This window comes from Mustela nivalis (assembly GCF_964662115.1).
Source record: "Mustela nivalis genome assembly, chromosome: 12".
Taxonomy (NCBI): Eukaryota; Metazoa; Chordata; class Mammalia; order Carnivora; family Mustelidae; genus Mustela; species Mustela nivalis.
Genome location: NC_139031.1, coordinates 13,425,612 through 13,449,578, shown reverse-complemented (window position 1 = coordinate 13,449,578; position 23,967 = coordinate 13,425,612). Strand labels below are relative to the sequence as shown.

General features: G+C 48.0%; 1 protein-coding gene and 1 long non-coding RNA gene across 2 annotated transcripts in view; one reads left to right on the top strand and one right to left on the bottom strand.

Annotated features, from left to right (window-relative positions):
* Positions 1-23,967, bottom strand: part of LOC309845683 — a 170,185-nt gene that overhangs the window by 6,086 nt on the left and 140,132 nt on the right. The window lies entirely within an intron of this gene.
* The window catches only part of TBXAS1 (thromboxane A synthase 1), a 165,272-nt gene continuing 161,331 nt past the window's right edge, over positions 20,027-23,967 (top strand). Inside the window, exon 1 of the mRNA XM_082693906.1 lies at positions 20,027-20,151. The gene's annotated coding sequence lies outside the window, so the exon portion shown is untranslated. The remainder of the gene's footprint in view (positions 20,152-23,967) is intronic.

The window sequence follows — 23,967 nt, the reverse complement described above, 5'->3', positions numbered from 1 at the left end:
CCCCATTACCTCAAGATGACTTTATTTGGAAATTGGGCCATTATAAGATTTTTTGAATTATTATTTATTTATTTGACAGAGATCACAAGTAGGCAGAGAGGCAGGCAGAGAGAGAAAGAGAGAGAGAGAGGAGGAAACAGGCTCCCCACTGAGCAGAGAGCCTGATGCAGGGCTCAATCCCAGGACCCTGGGATCATGACCTAAGGTGAGGGACTGAGCCACCCAGGAGCCCCGGAAATTAGGCCACTGTAGACGGAATTTGTTAAATTAAGATGAAGGTGTACTGGGGGCACCTGAGTGGTTCAGTCAGTTAAGCTCCTGGCTTAGGTCATGACCTCAGCATCCTAGGATCGAGTCTCATGTTGGGTTCCAAGCTCAGTGGGGATCTACTTATCTCCCTCTCCCTCCGCCCTTCCCCCTGTTCTCTCTCTCTTATAAATAAATAAATCCCTTAAGAAAAGAAAAAAGAGGAGAATGTACTGGAGTCGGTGGGCCTTCATCCAATATAAGTGGCATCTTTGTAAGAGGACAACGTGTGAAGACAGAGACACAGGGAGAATGCCATGTGAAGACAGAATGGGAGAGTTGTGCCTACAAGCCAAGGAGGGCCAGAGAGGGCCACACAACCTCCGGAAGCTAGGAAGAGGCAAGGAAGCATTCAGGGGAGAGTGGCTCTGCAGACACCTTGATTTCAGACTTCTCACCTTCGGGACAGTGCGACAAGAAAGTTCTGGTGTTTAAGCCCGCTCATTTCATGGTACTTTGTCAGAGTGGCTAAGGAAGCGCACTGGTACAGTGAACATTTAGGCTACTCTGAACTAGGTCAAGAAGGGTTGGGGATGAACAAACAATATAAAAGAAAAATTGAAAGGAAAACCAGAAAATTGATCTCAGTGAATCCGAAATGCCTAAAAACCCACAATGGCTGCGGGCACTCGGCGTCCTCCTCGTCCCCAAGGTAGGCCGGCTGCTTTAGATGAGGCAATGCTCGTAAAATCGCTTCACACACATAAAGGGCTCCAGGTCAAGTTCAACCTTTGTCTTCGTTTTAATTAAATAAAAACACAAGGCCATGTGTCGGAGTAGCCCACACGCATAGTTTCCACCCACAGGCCTGGCGCCGTAATTTGTGGAGCCCAGGACAAAATGAAGATGGGGGGCCCTTCTTCAGAAATTAAGAATCTCAAGAAATTGACAGCCGTGGATCAAGCCAAGCTCTAGTCGTGGTCCCGTGCTCTTGAGTCCATGAAGCCCTGCCCTCGGCCAGGAGCCAGACCTGCGTGGTCTCAATGCTAACCTCCACCCAGGGCACCACAGGACTGGCCGTGTGGAGGAGCGAGGAGCAAAGGCTTAGGGCTGGGAAAGAAGGAATGATCAGGGAGCACTGCGGGGGGGCTTGCCCGGTCCCACCAGGGGGTAGGTGTTGGGCAACAGGGGATTAAAAAGTACATCTCCGGTTAGATGGGCCTGGGTTGGGGAGGGTCTTTGGTACCAAGTCTATTTGCACAAGCAGAGGAGAAGCACGGAATATTTCTGAGCAGGAGTCCAAGAGGGTGGAGAGGGAGAAACAGGAAGGACTGGAAAACAAAAGCTGTAAGGTTTTAAGTCTGGGCAAGGACCCACCTTATAAACTGTTACCGAAAGAAGATAGAACACTTCCCTCCAGTTCTGTCTGTGCGACCCCTGCCTGTGTGCGGAAGGAGTCCGCGGAGTGAAGGCGTATCACTCCCACCCAGACTGGCACCCATTGGTCACACATATTCACTTTTTGGTCTCCTTTGTCATAATTTGAGAAATGACAGAAAATGCCTATAATTTTTAGTATGTTTAATCTCTTTGTTAGTAAAATGTGTGATTCAGTGGCGAGGATTTGATCGTCTTTTTACCATGGTCTCAAATCACTGTAATCCTGTGAGCATTTTTTTTTTTCCTAGATTGTGTCTAGGTCTTTTCATGCAACTTTTCCATCAGCCCACTGCTGCCATGCAGCCTCAGGAATACGGTCAGTGAGACCCATGGACGACATGCCAAAGTCACCTATTTACACCTGCCATTATTTCCTCCTGGCCACAAAGCATGCGTAGCCGTCCACACTAATTCCCCTTTATCCCACATACCTGTGACCAAGCGGGAACCCATCTATCCCACGCTGCTGCGACAAGACCTCAGGCTCGCTAAACGGTTCCTCTTAGCTATAAAGTCAGAATTGCTTTAGCTTAAAATGCCAGCAGGGAACACGAGGAGCCTCTGGGCTTCATGTCTGAATGAAACATTCAAACTTTTACTACTCCTCACTCTTACCACCATTACTAACAGTATTGGCGTGGCTTTGGGAAAACGGAACAATCCAGGTCCTGTTAATTTGCTTTAATCCCCCTTTCTTTCACTCTCCCCAATTGTTTCCTATAACTCTTTTATCCTCCTTTAAAGCGAGAAAAACTGAAAAAATTATTGACAAACTTTCCATTCCCGTCAAGAGAATGAAACCTCTGCAGTGCAAGTCATCAGGCAAGCACGAACTGACAAAAAAGACAGGGTTCCAGAAGAAAAATGATTCCTTAAACTCTTGGAGAAAAGAAATCAAACTAACTTAAGTTCCACGGGAAGCAGGAAAATTTGTAACGTCAGATCTTTTTTCCCCCCCTTGCACCTATGTATTCGTTCTCATGGATAAGGTAGGCGGGTTAGGACTCTGTTTTACATTTGTATCAATTAGTCAATATTAAGAAAGTGTGTAATAATAACTATAATATAGTTAATACGTATTTATATATGTGTAATAATAAATATAATAATAGTATTGATTGATATTGGTTCTGGATTTTATATCTGGTCATTCATTAAACACACACACACACACACACACAATGCAGGAACACTATTGTAGTTAATTAAATAGAACACTTAAGTGGCACAAACTCCTGGAACAGAGAAATGCTCACAGTGACCTAACACAGTGGAAATTGATTTCTCGCTCTTGAAAGCAGTCCAGAATGGGTGCTTAGCAGGCAGCCTTCCACGCGGTGATTCAGGGATCCACGCTTCCCCTACCTGCACATGGGACCTCGGAGTCCTTCCCTGCTGGTGGCAGACAGGTGGAGAGAATGGAGAAGCCCTCATGGGAGATTCTTATGGGCCAGGCAGGGAGTGGTATCCTGTCTTCCGTCCACAGTCCACGGGCCAAACTCAGTCATGTGGCCTCATCTAACTACAAAGGGTGGTTGGCGAATGGGTCCATCTGAGCGTCCAACGGAAGAGAACGTTCTGGTGAATGCCACACCATCCCCACCCCTGTGGCAGAAAGCTAAGCTGTCAGGGGTCCGAGTTCTGCCCTGAGTCACATTCAAACAGAGGTTCAGCCTCAAGAAATAATTAAAATGAGAAATTTCAATGGGAACCCTGGCTGCCTCATCCAACAAAGCTTCAGAGAAGAACTATAGTCTTAGTGCACCAATTTTGTAAGTCTTCTCTCGTCTGCCTCTTCTCATGTGTGTATCCCATATACACGGCTGTTCTACCTGCCCAAATCCTCACCTTCCAACTCTGAGCTCCCAGATTGCTTTGCAACTTAGATCACTCAGACTTTTTCCTCCCTTACACCCTAATTGTGCCTCATTTAACCCTCTGGGCTTCAATTTCCCCATCTGTGAAATGAAAAACTTACACCAGATGACCTTTGTGTATTGAACACTCAACAAATATTTATTAAGTGCCCACTGGGCTAGGCCAGCTCAAATATTCTCCCATGCTATGAAATGGGCAAAATGCTTAAATCAGAGGACCTCTCCCGGTGTGGCTGAAGTTTTATAAGAATGCATATCCCATGAGTCTAACAGCCCCTTCATGTGATTAGGAGATACGGGTTTCTGATAAGAATAAAGTCCTTATCTTTCTGTCATTAGGAAATAGTCAACAAAATTCACTGTAACTTGTGTAAAACAGCTTATAGAACTGGAATTACCATTTCTTTTGGAAAAGGCATTGATGCACCTTGACCACCAAGTATTTTCAAACTTGATTGTTTGTATAGTGGCTAAAGACTAGAATTGCCCGGAAGTAAGACACTGGGTACATCCACCCATTCCATGGAATATGATGTAGTTATTCAAATAATAAGTTTAAGTTCTATCCATTGACCTAGGGAGAGTGACCATGACACACCAAATGAGAAGAACTAAGTCTGAGATTCAAGTGCATTGCAAAACCCCATATTTACAAAAGAAATGTAAAAATCCTTAACTATGCTGTGTATCTTTGTTTGGCCCAAGTGAAAGGAGCAGAAGGCTGTACTTGCAGAAGGCAAGACATTCCACAGTTTATAATCCCCAACTAAATATGAGCACTGGGTTGGGAATGGAGACTATGGTAGAAATGTGAGAGGATTCACTTTTTCTTTACACGTCTGTGAAGTTTTTTTTTTTTTTTTTAAATTTCTTGCATGATCACATAGTTTGCAACTAAAATAATTTTAAGTATAATTTTAAAATATTGACAAAGGACATTTTCTAATGACATCGGTGAAGGGATGGTAATCCTCATGAAACACAGAAAGGAGAGTTGAAGAAGAAGAAGAAAGAAGAAGAGAGCAGAGAAGAAGAGGAAGGAGGTGTCTGTGTTTCTCCACACTGGAGGATTCTTTTCCCTGGGAAGATCTTTTCCAAAGCAGGGCAGGGCTTGTGTGTATGTTAAGTTGCACTATTCCTCGTAGAAGTATACCCCAAGATTCTGATTCCATGCTTAGCAAGCTCTCTCCTCCTCAGAAATATAATTTATCAGTTCCATGTGTTTCAGAAGGTAGGTGTCCTGAGCCCAAATATTTGGGCCCTGGAAGGATATATCTCTCACTCTAAAGTAATACACTGGGGCTGTGGATAGGGAAAACAACAAAGCCAGTCTGTGGTTTGGTTAGAATGAATCAACTCGTTGGCTGCTGATAGCTCTTGGGTAAACTGATAAAACGGAGTTACCGAAACCACAAAGCTGAGACATGGACCCCTGGCTCCACAAGACTCTACAGAGATACAATCCCTCTGAGATTGAAAGACCCATCTGGCCTCACCCATTATCATTCTGTGGCTTGTTTCTGACCTGTGTTATCACTCACTCCCTTGTCTATTCTTTCTGCAGTTCCCAGAGGTTGATGACCTTGTCTTTTAAGTCAAATTTAACAGAGAATTTGGCCCAAACATCTGCCTACAGTCCAGTGACAATAAAACCAACCAATCAATCGAAGGGTAATAGAGACATGGGTGGTTACTCTTCAGGAATTCCACCAAGTGAAGGTGGGTGATTGGCGGCCAGTCCCCATCAGTCACCAGGGATGAGGCAGCTTATGGGTTTAGATGATTGCAGGCGCCTAGGCGAGGTTTTAGCTATGAAGGCAGCTCTGCTGGGGTGGGCAGATGAGGGGGAAAGAAGGGGTTGCTTTTATACTTCTCCATGAGATCACCTTAGAGAATGTATTTTTTGAGTTGTAAAAATCATTGAGTATCATTTGAAGCTTGGATAATAGAATGTTAATAGAAAACAAGTCCAGGGGCACCTGGGTGGCTCAGTGGTTTAAGCCTCTGCCTTCAGCTCAAGTCATGATCTCAGGGTCCTGGGATCGAGCCCCACATCGGGCTCTCTGCTCAGCGGGGAGCCTGCTTCCCCTTCTCTCTCTGCCTGCCTCTCTGCCTACTTGTGATCTCTCTCTATCAAATAAATAAATAAAAATCTTAAAAAAAAAAAAGAAAAGAAAAGAAACCAAGTCCAGATGGCAAAGGAAAAGAAGAGCAAATACAAATACTTGGGGTAACATTATCTGACCTATACCATGTGGGTCATTTGTCTGCAACCCACCTAATTCAAGGCCAACTAGGTAAGATGTTCAAATTGGATCACAGTTTCTAAATACATAACTAGTTATCTACTATGTGAATGGCACAAACTAAAAGTTCACGAGGAAGAAAAACAGCATAAAACATCCCAGCAGGAATTCTATTATTAGTCTTTAGTACATTTAGAAAGTATGTATTGAGCACCTACTCTGCATCAGACACCACTAGAGTGTAGAGCGTCCTTTGGTGAGTAGCTCTGTCTCACAGCCTTGTAGTTAAAGACAAAAGAGAGACCAGGAGAAATGAACAAACAAAGGAAAGCTTGAATTTTGAGCCAGATTCTAGGGATGGATTTGGCTGGGAAAGGCAGAGAAGAAAAGGAAACCTATTCCACACCAGATGGGCCAGCATGATCGTGGGGACATTTACAAAGTGCCTTACAGTTTGCATGGCACTCTGTCGTCCACGCTACGGAGGTGAAAATGAGCAAAGCTTGCCCGCTGCTGAGATCAGCCTGAAAGAGCAGAGGTAATCATGCCTCCTTGCCCCTCTGCCCTTTCCTCTTTCCTGATCAGGGTTCATGGTTTCATATTGACTAGCTAATCTAAAGCCTTTTAGAGAGGGATTTGTCAATACAGAGCTGGCAAAGGATGTGTGTGTGTGTGTGTGTGTGTGTGTGTGTGTATGTAGTGTTGCTTCTGTAAGTCATGCATGTGTGTGCACCTGCGCCCTATGTGTCCACTCACATGTGGCATGGGACACTTTCTATTGGCGGTGAGCAAGACATTCCACAGTTTATAATCCCCAACTAAATACCTCCTTGACTTTGAGAGACTTCCCTTTCATAGCCTGCCTTACTCCTCATCCTTTGCTTCACCAAACCATATCCTACCTCCACCCTTTGGTTTTCAGATCAGCCCCTACCATCTTCATGCGCTCTTTTCCAGCTCTGAAAGCAACTGATGATGATTCACACCCCTCCTCATTTTTTGCAGGGGTTCATGACAGTGGGAGGAGGTGTACTACATCCCTTTGAAGATCTGATGAATACCTTGGGCCATACACACAAAACATCTATGCCTAATTTCGAGAGATTTATATTCCCCTGGAAACACTGCTTTTCTAGATCCTATTTGTTGGCTGACAACTATAAACTTCGATGCATTAAAATATACTTCTATACTATTTTGCCTAACATATATCTTATCTTCATAATTAGAGTAACCTTGAAAATAAAGCTGTTTTAGATTTTTTTTTTTTTTTGTATCCCTCACCAAACTAGGTAGAATGTAAATGGGGGTATTTAATTGAAGAAAGAAAAGGAATGAATAAACAAACTGTGGAATGACCATATAATGCAGTATCACTCAGTGATAAAAATAAATGAGTTATCAAGCCACAAGGAGACATGAAGGGATATTAAATGCATATTAATAAATGAAAGAGGCTGGTATGAAAAGGCTGTGTGCTGTATAATTACAACTACGTGACATTCTGGAATAGGAACAGGCAAGACTATGGAGACATTAAAAAGATCAGTGGTTTCCAGGGATGCAAGGGAGGGAGGGATGACCAGGGAGAGCAGAGGGGATTTTTAGGGCAGTGGAACTGTGCTGTCTGAGGCTGTGATCGTGGGTACGTCATTTTACTGCTGTCGAGACCCGTAAAATGAACAACACGGAGTGTGAACCCTGGTGTGAACTGTGGGTTCTAGTTAATAATAACATATCAATACTGGCTTGTCAATGATAACAGATGCACCACGTTAACCTAAGATGTCAATCACAGCGGAAGCTGCCAGGCTGGGCAGGGGTATATGGGAACGCTCTGTGTTTTCTACTCATTTCTCTGTGAACTTAAAACTACACTAAAAAATAAACTCTATTAATTAAAAAAAAAAGAGTTTTAGATTTCTGACTGCAGCCTCTAATGACTATTGGGATAAAGACTGTTCATCTCCCCCAAAGCAATGTATGTATTTTAGTTTTCCAAAAGATGTGTCTATTGGTGTGAAACCTGCTGCTTGACATCGTGTCGACACAATATGCAGGATTTTTAAATGAACTAACTGAATGAGTAAGATATGTTCTCATGATACAGCCTCAGTCCAATCCTAATGTCAATGGAAGCCTCAACACGGAGCACGCGAATTTCAACATGAAAAAAAAAATCCATTAAAGTATAATTAGTGAGTCTTAGACATAAGCGGAAACGGGCCTACAAAGACATTGTCGTCATTTAAAATAGTTCTCTCTTCTTGTTCTATCTTTATATTCTCAACAGACAATTTGAGGAAAAGCCCTAACCACCTGGAACAAAAGGAGTATTTGGAGCCCCAGAAAATCAGTTCAGTGAGTAATGGGACCAAATTCAAATGGAGCCAAACTCAACTTCGAAGGAACATTGTTGGGGGGCGGCTGACCCAGGTGACTCCTCCCCACAAATTGATGATTCCAAGGGCTGGCAAGGGTTTTGGTCACACGATTAGCCATTTGCTCCCAAATTCCCTTACATAACATTTTCTTGCCTGGTTAGTAAAAAGGCTGAAATGATGGCAGGAGTTGTTCCAAAGTCCTATTATTCTGTCAAATAGGTTGGGTTAAACATGTAGTGATTCAGCTTGTTGGGCAGGAAAGTGCTTCCTTGTGAAATGGGAAAAGGAAAGTTTTCCCTCTATCTGGAGCCATCTTGTCCTATCTCCAGCAAGCCTGTGAACTCTCCCTAACTCTTTCCCTTCTTGTTCGCTCTTTGGCTTTGAGGTGAAGGGAAAGAGAGAATATTAAAGGTCAGCAAACAAAGACTCACAGGTGGTAAGTGGGCTTCCCTCAAGCCCCCCGTGTCCATTCCCAGCTGAGAACCACACGGCACCCGAGCCTCCTAAAAAGGGCCCCCCGGCCCTCACGAAGACTCCTTTGACCTCAATCACCGATCTGGCCGCACGAAGCATTAGTTTGACACCATTTCTTACCTTTATCCATAATTATAAAAATAATGCTTTCTAGATAAAACAAAGAGGCTGCTGGTTAAATTCTTCTCCTCAGCAAGCTCATGATATGCATTCAAAGTGCGTAGCCTGGGGGTCGCCATTGTGTACACACAATAAATCTTAGTTTATCTGGAATCCAGGCAGTCATGAAGCTTGGATGACAAGAATTTTTTTTTTTTTTTTTTAACAGACAGAAGTCAGGGAGGGCAGTCATTGCTCAGACAATGAGATTCAAGCAAGTGCTGTTCAGAATCTATGAGCTCCGTGGGGGAGAAGATGGATGAAGCAGGCGCACTGAGAAAGAAGGCAAGCCAGAAGGGAAAGAAGGAAGGAGGAAGCGGGGAGAGAGGAGGACACAACAAGGGAGAAGCAGAGGGGGAGGAGAAGACTGTCAGCAGGGGAGGCGAATGGGACAGGGAGACCGAAGGGGCGGGGCCATGTTCACTGAGCCCCGAGCCAGCAAAACCAGGTAAACCGTTGTGCAGACCACATTATAAGCTGCCTACCAGATGGCTTCCGAGGGACGTGAGAACGGAAAGGCAGAAAACAAAATGTTAGTCAGTTAACACTGAAAACAAAAAGATCTGGGTAAATTTTGAGAAGCGTGAGACTAGAAACCTGGTAGGCAGACGACCAGTGTCTATACATCATACGTGATGTGTAGGACCTATGATATAGAGCACATTTGTCCCCCAAACCAAGGTGACGCGATTTCAAATAAGGTCGTTTCGAGCCAACCATAATTCATGCTCCTAATGGTGACCCAGAAACAGGACAGGAACCGAAAGGAAAGTTCTAAATTTTCAGAGAAAGGTGAATGATATTTGTGTTTTGAGGAGTGAATGCAGTTTGCATGGGAAGTGTACGTTGCTGTATTCTAGCTTCTGGAAAACTGTGGATCCACGCATGGAAGACGAGGACAACGATCCAACAGCCTGAACGGGTGTGGGGAGGAGACCCCGGGCGGCGAGGTGTCCTAACGGGGAATCATAATTGTTCTCATCAGTAGCGCCAGCTGAAGACCAAGCCTTGCTGTGACTACTTCCTGTGTATTTCCTTACTCAATTTCCACAGTATCTCTATGCAGTGTATTTTATCATTAGCCCAATTTTGCAGACTGAGGCTCAGTTGGAAGTCAATTATCCGAGCAAATCATTAGGAGAACCAGGATTCAGACCCAATCTGGCTCAGGAATCCATGTTCCCAGCTCGTATGTTATATTCTATGTCATGGCTGCACAGTCTTCGTTTATACCTCGGTCTTCCTCTTGCGTGTTTGTTTGCAAACTGACCCCCAGACTAGAGAGCAGGCCGACACAGAAGAAACAGAGCTGCCTCTTCTGGCGCAGACTGCCAGGCGACAGGTGTACTAAGCGGGGAATCTTACCTAGAGGCATGTCCCCGGCGACACGAGCCAGTGGCTCTCAGCATCCTTAAGGGGCCTCACTCACATATTCAGAGCTGGCCTCAAGAACACCTTGAACACAGCTCCCACTACCGAACCACAGGCAGAAGGCGCATTCCACGGACAGGGGACGGGTGAGGTGCTCCAACTGCACACGTCCAACTCACGGATCCTGTGGAGGTCATGCCTTCTCGATGACCTTCTGCAACACGATCGGTTGAAATCAGCAGGTGGAGTTGCTCAGGATATTTGAGGGAGGTCAGCTGCCCGAGGGCTTCCTTCCTGGACTGGCCGTGCCTCGTTCCTGACTCTGGTGGAGGAAGGATGCGTCCTCCTTTGGCAGCCTCTCCCGGGCCCTCCTCACTTCTCTACAGAGGCGTGAGGCTCCCTTGGTCCACTTCCATGCCCGGACACACACCACTTTCTGGTAAGTTGAATTTTGGATCTCCTTCTCATTTGGGTTCCCTCCTTGCTCTAATATCAAGAACAAATCGTGGCTTTGTTCTCAGTGGGGCATCCACTGGCATATTTTAGTATTTCCTTGCCACAGAGCAAGAGTTGCCCCTATTTTTATTAAAGAGATGGTTTCGGTCCTCCCAGTGGTTTCTGGGGCTGGGAGCCGAACGCCTGTGCTCTGCTGCTCTCCCACCAGGTCTCTCTCCTCTCCCTCCTCCCCTTTCTCTCTCTGCTGGTTCTTGACACATTCTTCTCTTTTGTTGTCCAGTACGCTTCTTTCTCATGGAGGCTCTCCAGATGACCTCTTCCCGTACTCCTTTTCCATCCTCTGCTCCCCCAGCCTCTCGTACTTCTTCCTCTAGACCCTCTCCTGGTGGCCCTGTGCACTCAAGTTCTTGCCACCATCCTCACGTCCATGGTACTCGGTTCAAGGTCTCCAGCCAGATGAAGCTGGAGACAATTTTGCACATCCAGCTCTCTGCTGGGTCTCATAGGCCAGAAACCACACAAGTCCTCTGAATCCTCTAGCTCCGGCTCTTCAACGTGGACCGGGTCCTATGGGATTTGGTATCCTCTCTCCCTGTTCCCTGATGCACTGTGTCCCCTGCTTTCTGCCCAGCTCCATCTTGAATAACCTCGTCCCCTGCCTGCTGGTAAGTAGCCTTCTGGGTAGGAAATATTACCTGATCGGTAGCATGTGAGGCCTTTCTGGCATAAATACTCCCACCATAGCCAACTGCAAACGTATATGATGTCGTTGAACGTAGCGTCGAGAAGAGGTGGATAGTAGCCACAATTAGACGGTGTTTTCACCAGACATGTACGATAGGAAAAAAACTCAAGGGCACAGATGACCATAAATTGAGGCAAAATAATCAGGGAGCGGTACATTTTAAAATATTTATTGTCTTCATTTTTAATATGATTTATTCAATCACAAACTTACATAATTTACGTTTTAGTAATTATAATTAAAATAATTTTGATGATTTACTATTTAATAATTCATGACCGCGTGTAACAGGCTGCTTGCAAGATGCCTGAACATTTAATGATTGGTCCTCATGAGCCCACTCAAGCCAGCTCCAGGGCGCCCATGACCCCTTTCTCAGAGACCCCGCCTCTCCACCGACATCTGTTCAATGCTTATATTTCCTTTAAGAGTCAGCTCTGCTCATGTTGGGAATACACCCGTCTTCCGTCTCCGTCATTGCTCTTACACGGCTCATGTGGCCATGATCTGTCTCTCCACCTGTCTCTCCCCTCGTTCTGCATGAGCTTCTTGAGGGCAGGAGCAGTGTCCCCTTCATCTTAATCCCAGTACAGTGCCTGGTACCTAGCTGACGCTCTGTGAATTGTTGTTGAAAAAACTGATGATGTCTTTCCTGTTCGCTTCCTCCTTCCCTCACCCATCTCCCTTCCGATTCACTACGGGAAAGGCTATGGGCTGCATTACAGAACAGTGAGCCAGGTCTCAATGAAACCAATGTTTCATTGGTTCATCAACCTGTGGGTTGCATTAGCTGACACAATAGACTAGAGCATCTGTAGCTATGCATAGTTTGCTCATATGTTGGAGGTAGGAAAGGGCATATTCTCCCAACCAGTCGCCAGACATGGAGTCCCCTTGTCCATGACTGCCATATTTGTGCTGTAGGATGCAAATTTACCACTTGTGGGAAAAGGATCATTTAAAACAGTTGTACATTGGATGTCCTTCGGCCCTCTACGCTCAAACCTAGTCTTTTCTGCTGAACGAGATGAACATCTTAAGTCATCATGCTGACTGACAGAAAACCAGAACAGTCCACCAGGAAGCATTCTCTGGTGGGCCTGAACAGAACAGCGAGTAAGCGTCTGTTATGTAACAGGTGTATTAGCAGTGGGAATGGGTCAGTGGAAAAGGAGTCTATAAATGTACTCATGGTGCTGGTGATGTTTTTTCAATTTTTCAAGTGAGCGCTTGTTGTTTTAATGACACAGACTCTAATTCCTCCGCATTTTTCGAGTTGCTCACATCGCTGGTAGCTGATTAACCGCCTAGGCTATTATCTCCGGATACCGAATTCACCGCACATCTGCAGAACTTAGCCCCAGCCTCACAGGGAAGGGGTAGCTGCGCGTTCTCTAGAATTGTTATTTTATGCTTCACTGGGATGACTTGTTTATATAACGGAATCTCTTTGTTTTCTAAGAAGATTCAGCAGTTCCATTAAGCAATAGCAGAAGCAGTAGTCACTTCTTCAGAACAGACTTCAATGTGAGCAAGATTTATATTTCACAAATAAATATTTAAAAGCAAATCATAACAGAGTGAAAACCAACACTATCACACATACCCAAACTACGCCAGCTAGTCTGGGCCCATGTCTCGTAGGAATTAAGTGTTTATAAAACCTATGTCGATTTTACTCTGTCTCTAAAGACAAGCTCAGTGTCTTTAAGATTCTGCATGCACACACATATCGGTCTGAAAAGCGACCGCAAAAGCCCGAGGTCACACGAATTTCATCTGAGTGACCTTAGCCTTTTGGTTTTAATTTTTCGAATTTAATTTGAATTCGAGTAAGTAGAATTTGAAAGAACTGGACTCGACCTGAAAATATTGAGACTTCTTTAAAAAAGTCTCCTTTTATAGGGAAACATTATTTCTTGCCTCTGCTGGGTATAAATGTGTACGTACTCTGCACATACAGTCGCTCTTTGTTACAGCGGATAATGGGTTACACCTGAGGTGAACAGAAGTTTCCCAAGAGTCTGAGGTTCATGAGCAGAGGTGTGGTTGGGTGATGGGAGTAAAGTTGTTCTCAGTAGACGTTTCAGAAAGAGAGCTGTGCCTCATAATTAGTCTGAAAGCCAAATTATTCCCACTGGAGAAGGACAGAAAGGCATGCACAGGCTCTTCCCACGTCTTTGCAAGCAACATCTTGGGAGACCTGACTGTTCATTCTTGTCATTCTTGATAATTCTGGACTAGAGATGATCCCATGGCATGACTGGGGCTCTTGAAAAGGGAAACTGTGGAACGTATTTTTGTGAGGAAAATCTAGACACGGTCTATGGAGTCAATAACTAATTGTTAAAGCAAGGAAGGAAGGAAAAGAAGAACTAAAAGGAAAGGACTTTTTCACTCAGACAAGAGCCACAGGAGTACTTAACCCTAAAGATGGAAACAGCAAATGACCTTTGGTGAGGGATATTTTCTGAACGTTTCAAGCAGGATTTGACTGCTTGATGACGCCTCAGACGGCTTGGAAAAACCGCTCTTGTGAATGAGAACTACCCACCCACCCCCACTTAAAATGAGCAAAGCCTTAAATCAGACAGTGTCTCTGGCCAGGTGGAATATTTCAACCACGCACTTCCTGGCCTGCACCCTTTAGAGCAATTGTATTTCATAAATTTCAGGAACGTGCCTGGAGCTGGTGGGTGAGACATGGGAACGTCATAAATCTGGGCACAGTGGCTTCTCGTTCCCAAATTCAAGGCTCTCAAGTGCTAGTCTTGGCACAACTAGAATTCAGGCCACAGAGCAGTCTCCTGCAGGTGGAAGCTCAGTACCTTGGATTTATTTCTTGCCGCCATCCTTGAGAAGCGGTGGCGTAGAGGAATGCTGAGAGTGCTCTCCTTTGTCCGCGCCCCGTAAAAAGCTACACGGAGGCGCTGTCCAAGGCAAAGATACTTCAGTTGGAATGTTCCACATTCTGTGGCCAATGCTGGGTTCCTCCTGAGCAGATACACACGAGCACAGTACTCTTCTTAGAGACTGGTTTCAAGATGATTAAAAGGACCTGAAAGGAGTGGAGGGGGGCTGTACCACTTCACCACATTCCCAACTCTCTTTTGGGGGGAGAAGATGGGGATCCTCGGTGTCCTGGCATTGATGAACATGGTACACGTTAGCTTCCTGTGAAATACAACAGTTACTACCCCATTCAAAGCGCTTTAAATGTCTGCAAACACTTGACGGGTCACTTGGTGCATCTTCTGAGGAGGAACCCATTCTGTTTAAGGACAATGAGTGGAGAAGAACATCTTGGGCAAGGCATGGACCTTTCATATCCAGTCCTCCAACATGCCATGTTCCAGAGATCTTCCAGGACTGGGTCAATGATGTCCTTGATGTTTGACTACCCTCCTTGGAGGCAGTATATCATTTCCTTCATGTGTCAGTCATTCCACAGTACCATAGAAGGACCAACTGCATGTTGGCAAAGAAAACATGCTTCTGGTCAAGGGGCTGAGGAAAATCTATTGCCCACTGGATTGCTAATGGCTTCCTGAAAAGTGTCAGAGATGAAAGACAAAGTGTAGGGTTCTTTAGGTTAGTCCCAATGTTTTTTTTTTTTTTTTTTAATACTCTGCTTCTTAGGAATAAAAACATCCATCATAGACTTATGGACGATGGCCACTGAAACTGTCCTCAGACCTTGGACTGGGCTCCCGAATCCCACATAACTGTTTCTTCTCAGTTATGTAACTGAAACTATCTGACCTTGTGTCAGGACCCCTAGAACTCACGGACTGTGGGTTTTCTAGATCTTTTTTTAAAAACTGTGTTAGATGTTAACAGTCACTAGGTTCAATGAGGACAGGTAGAAAGTACATCATTTTCGGCCAACAGCAGGCATGAATCAGAGTTGTGATACTTGGGACCCAGACTCCAACCCAGCCAGGATGAATGAGGCGAAGGCAACACAGGAGCTTGCTCGACCCATCTCTTCTCTACTCTGCACAGCGATGTCTTTGCCGCCCGTCTGTTGGTGTGGATCTGGCTGTCATCTCTCTGTCTGGCCTCCTGTGGGTGGCATTCCTTTTGGACTATTCCTGTGGCTCTGATGCTGCCTTCCTCCAGCGCCACCTTTGCTCCCTGTCTTTCCTGGGTGAGGCACAATGACATTGAGAGAGTGTCAGCCCTTCCCTGAGAAGTCATCCCAGCAGGAAGAAAGAGCCTCTGGCTCCGTAGCTCTAGCTAGAGTTGAAGAGCTGGCTTCCCTTTGACCCTCAGCTCGCTTCCCCTTTTCACCCAAGTTTGTTGGGAAGGTCAGTAGTGCGGTACATTTTGAATTCAGAAATCTGGAGTCTGGATTGCTCTCAATGCAATGGCGGAGCTGTATGATTAAAAAAAAAAAAAAAAAAAAAAAGTTAGGCCAGGAGTTGAGCAGCCCTAGTGCTAGTCTTGTCTTTGCCAAGAGTCACCGCACCTGACTGAGATGGAGTGTAACTGCTTGGTCAAGTGGGCACTCTGTGCCTGAATCACAGGGGGCTGCCACTCTCAGATGGAAGAACAGATGTGGGAGTGACTGTTCAGGTGAGGAAATGGCCTGGGGGAAATCTTGAGCCTCTTCTAAAGTTCTGCAGCAAGGGAATGGCTGCCTCACAAGGAAGTGATTTCCTCCCACTTTGGGAGGAAATCAAGCAGAGACCAGTTGACTAGGTGCCCAGGATGCTATAAAGGTGGAAGACTTGACTAAGAGCCTATACTCTTTCGTTGGTTTCCCAAGACGATTTCCCTGGCTTTTGCCAAAGGTGGTGACTCTTGGCACTGACCTGGAGTCCTCACCCAGACTCTGCATCCTGTGGTTTTGCCTCAAGTCTGGAGTGCTGGGTCGCCAAGGGGCAAGGTCCCTGAGCACAGGGCACTTTTCTTATCTACCCTCCTCTCCTGGCGTCTATTCCTGAGCTCCTGACCTAGCGAAGGTTCCAGACTGTTTTCTAAACAGTTAATGGCGTGCTGGCTTCTTTGATCTCAGTTGCGAGCCTAACTCCTGTCTCAAATCCAAGGTGGCTTGACTCAGTTACAAAACCTGTTGGGAGAGGGGAAGGGGTCCCCCACGATACCGACAATGAACATCATTTGAATCTCAGTTTTATCATCCAGGTGTTTTGATGTAAGAGAGACATTTCAGGCCTGTGAGGGTAGCTTATGGAGCAGGACAGATGGAAAGACAGGACAGACACGAGAAAGCCCGTCAGCCAGCCAGCTGGACGGGGAGGCGTCCAGCAAAGCTGCCAGTGGTCGAGAAGCCCCAAGGAGCTCTCAGCCCTTATCCTGGCCATTTCCCTAGTTTTGAGGTCGCCTGACTAAGCTGACAGAGAAACACGGTCACTCCATGAGGGGACTGCCTCTTTGGAGATGTATTCGTGGTTCATTTGACAAAGCAAAAACAGGGACTAACACACCCCAAACTGATTTTGTTGGTAAACATCACCCAACTGTTTTCTTATTAATTTACCTTGGCAATACCTCTCCATTATGTAATTATGTGGGATTTCAGACCCATATTTACTTCTATCCCCCACACACCTTATGTTACCTCTTCTTTCTACTACCATAATGAGAGAAAGGACACACTTTTTTTTTTTTTTTTTTTAGTTTCTGCAGAACCTCGAATAATCATATTGTCAGGTGAGACAGATGTCTACTCCGAAACCCTGGGTGACTGGAGAGTGCAGGGGTGAGACCAGGGTTGGGGTAAGAGGAGGTCATGACCGAAAAGAGAAGCAGCGGAATGGGGAACTCCTATTCAGCAGGTAAGCAGTAAGCAGGCATGTCCTGCCCACAGGATGTGCAGCATAGATGTTTCTGGAAAATCTAGAAGATATCTGGAAGAGCTAGAAAAAGCAAAGTGGCAAGTAGATAGTATGAAAGAACCTAGTTTCAAATAGTCACATTGCTTCTTAGGGAGGACTGGACAGTTCTGGGCCACTATGGTGTGTGATCAGGGAAAGAGGGGAAGTTGAATCCTCTCCTGGGGGAAAGAGGAGAGCGTTAGAGACAGAATGGGGGAAATTCAGGAACAGAAGCCAAACAGTTTGCTAGTATACTGCAGCTCTCTATAGAGCAGCATTCTGACCTGAGCTGTAGGGACAGGGAGGACATCCAGGAGATTTTCTTCACCTGGATTCTGATTCATTTGCTTTGGGTAGGACTCTGAGCATGGTCCCAGAACCAGAAGCATCTGCATCACCAGGGAATTTGGAAGAAATGCCTATTCTCAGGCCCTAGTCCAGACCTGCTAAACCAGACACTTACCTCCCAGTGTTTTAGCAAGCTCTACCATGTGTGTGTGATGCCCTCCAAAGTTTGAGAACCACTGTGCTGGAGATGTAGGAAACTCAGGATGCTCCTTCTCTTAAAAGCAGCCCCCCTCCACTGTTCCTCAGAAATGCCATCCCAGTCCTGTTTCCCGCATCCAGGCTTGGAACCCTGAGGGTCCCACCCCAGTGGAGCAGGGCAGGCATAGACCGACTCACTCAGGGGCCCTAGTCACCTAGGAGCTTTGCAGACAAGACGGTTTGACAGCAGGTAGAAGTCGAGTGTCCTCGAGAAGACAGCCCTTTTTCTCATTTGTGCAAAGGCAGGGCTTAGTCCAACAGTGGGGCTCCTTGCCAGACTCTCTTCTCCCCCTCTGCTTCCCAACCAGTCGTCCAGTCCTGCAGCTGCCCTACCTGCGGAACCGACCGAATCCACCCGGATGTCCGCTGGTCCGACCCCCACAGTCAGGTGCCTCGGCCCTACATCTTAGGTTGCTACAGTGACTCCCTTACCCCACCCCCCGCCCCCACACGGCCGCCCTTGCTTCAGTGTCCCCCAGCCCCACCGTCTGTCCTTCTCCACACCGCCCGGCACCTGTCCGTCCCTCCCCACTGCAGGTCCCCTCCCTCCCGTGCGAGCTCGGCACCTGCCAGCACGCGTGTGCAGACGTGCGGGGCACAAGAACCTTCGCCAGGCGGTTCATTGCGCTTGGGGTAAAGTCCACACTGCCCAGCGTGGTGTCCGGAGGCCTCCTCCCGCTGGCCTCTCCCTCCCCCCAACCTTATCTCTCACGAGCCTTCATCAACCCTCCTCCCCAGCCAAACTGGTCCACTGGCAACCCCCCGATAAGATAAGCAAGTAAAATTAGAGCCGGCGAACCCGGAACAGGTACAGGCAGCCACGCAGGGGTCAGGCGGGGACAGTTTCAGAAACTTCACACGCTCAGGGGTCTGGACGCTCTCGGGCCTTCGAGTTCAGTAACTCCATACTGGGATGACGTGGAGAGGGGTCGGTCCTAAGGGCGCAAGGGCTCCACGGCTCTTTCTCTGTACCTTTTCCTTTCCGTATGGGCTTTGGGGAGACTTTGTGGTTATTTCAGCTAACTGGTACATTTTACAGAAAGACAGTCAAGTGCTTGGATGATGGGGACAAACCTCAATTTATCTCGGGTGCTCCTGCAGAAAGCCCGCCCCTTTACCTTCCTAACCCGAAGAGCGCTATTGCCATCTGGTGGCTGCTACCTGAAACACAGGCATTCATTCCTTCACGCCTGTCACCAACACCTACTGAGTGACAGCAGGCTTTCTCCTGGCCACTGGGGCTACACTGTAGAAGCTGAGTCACATGCCCTCTGTTCTCAGAAGGCTTACATCTAGAGTACAGATAGACAACTAGTCAGGCAACGTCAATGGAGAAAGCCTGGGATGGTATGGCAGCACACAAAAGCACAGCTCATCATCGTGGGTAGTCCTGGAGGGCTTCCTTGAGGAGGTGACATCTGAGTTTTGCAGACAAGATGGGGTTTGGGGACATGAGACTATAGAATGGCACAAGGCCTGTCATGACTCCAGTGGGCAGGGAAAAGGCAGCCTGGGGCCTCATCACACAAACCAGTGTGGATGAGGAGGGTGGGGGGAAGGTAGTACCAGTAAAGCCAGAGCTTGACAGAATGTTCAAGGTACAAAACTGACTTCTTCAGGTGGAGTAAATATGTCTGATTCACATAGTCCATTTGGGGCATGGGGAGTTGATTCAAGCAGAGCCACGTCTTAAGACAGTCTAGTTAGGCGGACTAGTCTAGTCTAGTTGGTTCTAGATGAGAATCTTACAGACACGGCTCCGACGGCTTCACAGAGCTGTGGGAAAGCTCCTGGCTGAGACTTCAGCACAGAACCGCAGCTGACAGCGAGTGCCATGGGACATGGGCTGGGGAAAGAGCCAGAGCACCACCAGACAGCAGAATCCTCTCATCTTACAGGCTGCTTGCCCTTTGTCTCTGATCCTGAACTGACTATTGGGTTTGGCCTTTTTGGGGGGAAAGGGGGCTCAGTCATGCCACCTTCCACCCTGTTCTAGTAGCTGGCCTCCTCTGCAGAAATCGTTGGACTGAGAGCATACCCAGGATGGGACCTACCTGGGACAGGAATGCTATGTGTTCGCCAGCCTTCTCTCTCTCCATTTCCAGCCTCCTCTGCAGGTAGGTGCGGCCACGTCTGAATTGTGGCCAAGGACATCAGGATAGCTGATAAACATGCCACTCCCAGGCCTGACCTGTAAAAACCTTCCTCACACCTTTTCTCTTCCCTTTTCCCCTTCACCAGCTAGTTGAGGACGACCCAGCAGAGGCATCTGCCGGGTAGTGGGTGGCGGGGCCCCAGAACGGAAGGAGCCTGAGTCCCCAGTCACTGAGCGGAAGGCTGTGTGAACGCCCACATTTGGACTGTCAGGTGAGTAAGCGATAGATTCCTGTAGGGTTAAGCCCTTGAGACACGGGGGCTTCTTGTTACTATTTCTATTCTATTCATTCTCTTTCCCTTCCTGCCCCATCGGGATTCCGGTCTTGTTTCTGTATTGCTGTTCTGGGGCCTGGGATCCCACTACTGGCTTATGTATCTATTTCCTTGAAAGCACTGCTGCCAAAACTCCTGATTAACTTCGGCTTTGGGATCCCCATCATCAGGTCCCGCGCATGTGTCCCCATGCCCTCTTTCCTCGGCGTGGGGACTTTGCGGTACTGACTTGCTGGGAATATCATGGCGGCCACGCGTCAGACTCTGGATTCTGCTTGTTGGGTGGGCGGGCAGTTTGTCTCCACAAGGCCTGCCCCACCTCCAGTGATAGGAGGTGAGAAATGGCTGATCTGGGCACTGGCTTGCCTGAAAGCTCCGAGACTCGCCTTAAGGCAGTCAAGACATCTGCTGACTCTCCACGTTCACAGGCGCAACACTGTGAGATCACCGACATGTAGCCACAATCAGCCACGCGGCATGCCAGGAGAGATCCGATGATAATTTTTGGAAGTACTAACATCTGACGAGCTGAGATCATGGGTGACACAAATTGACAGAGAAGCGGAGATGTGAAAGACATAGAGTGGGTCATGTCTGATTAGCGGTATCAAGAGCAGCCTGTGGTCAAGGGCATCTCCCGCCTTCTGATGAAAGGCACAGTCAAGGTCTGACCGGTAGCCCAGCTTCAGGGCCCCCACTGTGTGACTGGGGCGCCCGGTGACCTGTGGATGTTAGACTGTCATCTGATGAGCTCCACACTCATTTTAATAGTGAAAGCAGATGGGACAGAGTTGGCCTGAATAGCATTATGTCACTCTCCTGCTTGAAGCCTTTCCTTCAATGGCTCCCTGCTCCTTTTGGAAGGAGGGAGTACATTTTTCAAGGGCCCAGCAGATCTTACGTGTTCTGACCGCTAGCTAGCCTCCTGCAGCTGCCAAAGACTTCCACTGGCACTTGCTGGGTGGGCCCCAGTCTTGCTGGCCTCTGCGATCTTCGGGCACACCCAGCACGGTGCCAGCACCTGGCACAGACTCAAAAGAGAAACACTGATGGCTACACTGAAAGGCACAGAGCCCTGAGAGACCACTGCAGTTGGGGTCGGGGGAGCAGAGAGCAGTGACTGGAGTAGATCCTGCTCTAGATACGAGCTCTATGAGATTGAAGACCTGTAGCTTGTTTGCTTCACGAGGGTGTTCCCATCGCCCAATGCAGCCACTTGCCAGTGCTTTCGTGGAGCCAGTGGAGTGAGCGTAAGAACGGACGGGTGGGGCACCTGCATGGCTCCGTCGGATAAGTGGCTCTTGATTTTGGCTCAGGTCATGATCTCAGGGTCCTGGGATCAAGCCCCACCTGGGATTTGGGGATCAGCAGGGAGGACTGCTTGAGGATTCTCTCTCTCCTTCTCCCTCTGCCCTTCCCATTGCTTGCTCTTTCTCTCAATGAGTAAATAAATCTTAAAAAAAAAAAAAAAAGTGGATAAAGGGAGTAGTGACCAGAATGAGCGAGACCTCACAGGTGGAAACAACAGCAGTCGGTGATTAATGGAGGGATGTGGTGGCGGGGGGTGGGGGGGGTGGGGGGTGGGGAGGTGGGGAGGTGGGGGGGTGGGGAGGTGGGGGGGAGGGGGGAGGAAGAGTCAAGGATGAGCCCCAGTTTCCGACGTGGGAGCAGAGTGGAAGGAGGAGTGATTTACTGACATGGGGAGCACGGGATGAGGGTGAAGAGTTTAACGGGGGACGGACGCCGCGACGACGAGTCTAGTTTTAGACATTTCGCGTCTGTTAGCGTCTGTGGGATATCTGGGAGCCGGGCACCGGCAGGCAGGGGATGAATGTCTGAGCCTTGGCCCCGAGAACGGGGCTGGGAGAACAGATTCGGGACTGACCGGCTCACAGATGCTAATTAAAGCCGCGCGAGTGTACGCGCTGGCAGTGTGACAGGCGGTGTGGTCGCACAATGATACGTGAAGTGTGGTCCCTGCCCTCACAAGCAACACAAAGTCAAGATGCGACATAGATCTTACAACTGTTCGCGAACCCGTCCGTGTCTCCATAGCAACCTCGAGGAGAGGAGAGAGTTCTGTCCTCATCGCGGGAGGGGAAACCCGCACAGATGGCCGCTGTCCCCCACCCCCGCCTCCTGGTGCAGGAGGTGGCTTCACTTCACGCGGGTCCCCCCGTAGTGGCACCTGGAAATCCTGTTCCAGTCGGTGCAAACCTGCGTCTTTTCCCACCTCACACCTCTCAGGCATGGGGCCGAAGAGATGACGGAGAAGGCTGCCTCAGCCCTGCCCAAGCCTCCTTCTCCCTGGTTCTGCCTCTCCACGCCCGCCGCTCGGCCACAGCCATTCTGGGGGTGGCCGTGATGACCCACGTTGCCAAATCCAAAGATGCTTCGGCAACCACCTCACTTGACCCTTCTGCAACATTCATGCCCTTGGCCATTTCCTGCTCCTTCCAACCGTCCTCCCGTGGCTTTGGTGAAAACATCCCCAGACCGCATATGAAGTGCTCGCCGTGTGTCAGGAGCTCGGCTGAGCAGCCCCACGGGCACCCTGATTTCCTCATGACCACCTTGGGAAGTGCGTACCGCTGTCCCCACTTCACAGACGACAAACTGAGGCACCGAGGGGTTCAGTAACTTTCCAAGCTAGAGGACTCTTCAAGGAGCCGGGTCACTGGAAAACCAAGCGCTACATCCTCGCAGGAACACGGGGTCCCTCTGCGGGGTTTCCTGCTCTCTCAGACCATCCCTCTCCTCAATTGCTTTTCAAGCTCCGTTTGGACACCATCAACCCCCGCTGCCATGCCCCTGCTTCCCCCAAAGTTGCTGTTCCTAGTGTTTCTCCCATGACCTGCTTTTAAACACCCGACCTGTTCTCTGTGGGGCGTTATCCTCAACAACCCCTTCTTCTTCACTCCCATACTCCATCAATGACCAGCTACGGCCGATCCTGCCTTCCCAGCCATCCCAAAGCACAGTCTTCTCTTCCCCATTTCCAGCTCGACGGCTTCATGCAGGCCAGTATCTCTTACCTAGATGGCCAAGCAGCCTCTTCGCTGGTCTCCCCACCTCAGGTCTGACCCATCCCATCTGCCTCCTGAGGGAAGTTTCTAAAAACAAGTCTCATCGTGTTATTGCTCGACTTAGGTCCTCCTCTGGGTTCCCATGGATCCTAGAATAAAGTGTAAACTTTTTGGCATGGCCCGCAATGGTTTGCGTGACCTGGTCTCTGAGCACCTGCCCCTTCTCCCTACTTGCTGGGGCTTCCTATACCTCAGGGCAAGAGTGAGCTGTGTTCTCTCCGCTAAGCACATCTGTCCCATTCTCATCACTTAGTGACGTCACCTGTCCAGTCTAAAGATAACGTGTCGTCTGTTCAAATTTTTACCAATCTTCTCCCTCCTGTTTTTGCCCCCCACCCCCACCCCGTACATACTTGTCACAGTATCTTTCACACTGAGGACACTTAAATATTTACATTTCTGCTTCCCTATCCTGGGAGGAACATTTGTTGGCGGCGAGACCTAGGTCTTCTACATTGGGATTCAATTCCTGGAGCCCAGGGCTTAGCAACTGTTCAATAAATGTTTGTTAAAGAATGGATGAGCCCCCCTCCTCTCACCCCACATTCTCAGAAATTGGACGGAGAAGCTCTAAGATACTGGATGGAGTTGAAGAGCTTGTTGTCCCCTTCCAGAAGGGGCCCTAGTGTCATCTGCAAGGAGATAAAACAGCTCATAGGTGCACACC